Consider the following 2,499-nt stretch of genomic DNA (forward strand, 5'->3'; position numbering starts at 1 on the left):
ATACAATAAATTTATTCAAATGAAATCTATTTTATTTTATAATTAATTTATTTATTTTTTATACTATATTTATTTTATATACTATTATTATATATCTTTTTGCAAAATATTGATTTTCTTAAAAAACATTTATAATAAAATAAAAAAAAAGGGCATTTCTTATTTCTGTCCAAAAAATAGAAATTAAAAATCTTTTTTTATTAAAATAAAAAAATCAATTGATAAAATCATGATAAAGATCATGTAGTATATAACTTGTAATATGTTAATGTTGCATTATTAATCATGCAAATTAAAAGTTGTATTGTTCAAAGTTATACTAACAGCTTAGGAATTAACTATTTACATATCATATGTTCATATTCTAGAGAGTAAAAGAAAATTATCTTCTAAAGACATATAATTTTTTAAAATAATAATAGTATAACTTTAGTAATAATAATAATTTTAATAATAAAATTATTATTTTAATAATTTTAATNGAATATTAATATTAGAATAAAAAATTATAGAGAAAAATATTAAGATTGTAATAAGAAAATATTATATTTTTATAAGAAAATATGATATTTTTCTCATAAAATATATTACAAGAAAACATTGTAAAAGTATTAAGAGAAATTATAATAAATTCAAATTTTAAAAATATACAATAATTTTTTTCTATAAAAATTTTTTCTAAAAAGTAGAAAATTTCATATAAAAAGGTATTAAAAATAAAATAATTAAAAATAAAGAATTAATATTATGATGCAAAAATATTAAAATTTGACGAAAGTATATTTTACCTTTAAAAGATACCTCATGGCAATTTGATTAAGAGGCCACTTACTAAGGTTCCTACAACGAAAAGATGGCATTAAAGGAAAAGTTGGTAAAAACACGATGGTAGTTTCTGCCAAAGCACAATCACATGAGATCATTTTTTCGTGGCACAGAAGCCCCTTCATTGAAGCCATTAGGTTCTCTGTGACTATGAAAAACTAAATGGAAGCTCGAATTAGAAAGAAAGGTTCTTATTTCTATATATAGTAAATCGAAAAATAATACACTATAATTTAGTAAAAAAAAAAAAAAAAAATACAATATCTTAGAAAATATAAGAGATGTCGTTAAAAGGAAACTATAAGTTCAGAATCTTTTTTCATAAATTCTTAGTAGTTTTTAATAAAATTGGAATAATCTAAGAAAAATTAATTTGGTGAATAATTTATAAACAATAAAAGTGAAATATCAAAGGTATATTTTTTCAAGGATTCTTTTTTTACAATGATATGTTTTTCGTTAAAATCTCTCGAGTTGAATAATTCTGCAAACTAATTTTAATAAATAAAATCTCGAAGCGTATACTACTTGAAAGGAAAATCCTGTATGTCTTTTAAGAATTTAAAAAAATATTGATAAAAAAACAAAAATATATGAATACTAAAAATACATGAATACTAAAAATATATGATACAAAAAAAGACAAAAAATAAACAAAAATAATATGAAACAATAATAAATAAAAATAATTTTTAAATAAAGAAAATAAATTTTTAAAACAACAAAGATTATTATTATTTTTAATATTTAAATATTTAAAATTCTGGAAAAAAAGAGTGGAAGAATTGAAATATGTTGAAATATTATATTATGAACAAATATTGTTATAAACAAAATTATTATTATTATTATATATATTTAATATATATATTATATTATATACTATAATTATGAATGAACTATAATTATGAACAAAAATTATTAAATAGCAAAAATTGACAGGAAAAATAAAAGATAAACAATATATATAATATAAAAATTGTTAGTTCAAAATAGAAAAAGATTAATAAAAAGATTTTAAAAAACTAATCAAGTATAAATTTATTAGAATAAAACTAGTCTAATCTAAGAAAATTACGTAACAAATAGAATCGCAAAAATTGAAGGACAATTAGATAACATTTATGCATACCTTTTTTCTAATTCACTCAAAATCATTTGCATCAATAAACTTAAACTTAATATGAATTTGTAAAAAAACTAACCAAGAGACCAGAATTACATGACCTTGTTCGCGGTTTCATCCATAAAAGCAATATCGACCAGTTCTTTCGTTTCTATATCAAAGAATAATGATATAAATTATTTTTCAAGTTTTATCTTGATATTATTTTCTTCACTATCTAAATTTTTACACAAATATTTCTTTTAAATCTTTCTTTATTTTACTTTCAAATTGAAATTTTTAACTTTTTAATACCAATTTTTTTGTTAAATTTAAAAATATTTTTTTAAGTTAAAATTATAACAAAATATAAATAAAAATAAATGTAAAATATAAATAAAAATATATCTTTTATAAATTATACTATTGAAAAGTTTGGAATCAAAAGATATTTATAATATAATATATAATAATATATATACATAATAAAATTTACATAATAAAATATTCAAATATATAAAAAATAATTAAATAAAAGTTTTGTTATTTAAAAAATTGAAGATCTATTA

The sequence above is a fragment of the Apis dorsata genome, unplaced genomic scaffold (assembly GCF_000469605.1).
Source record: "Apis dorsata unplaced genomic scaffold, Apis dorsata 1.3 scaffold_935, whole genome shotgun sequence".
Classification (NCBI taxonomy): Eukaryota; Metazoa; Arthropoda; class Insecta; order Hymenoptera; family Apidae; genus Apis; species Apis dorsata.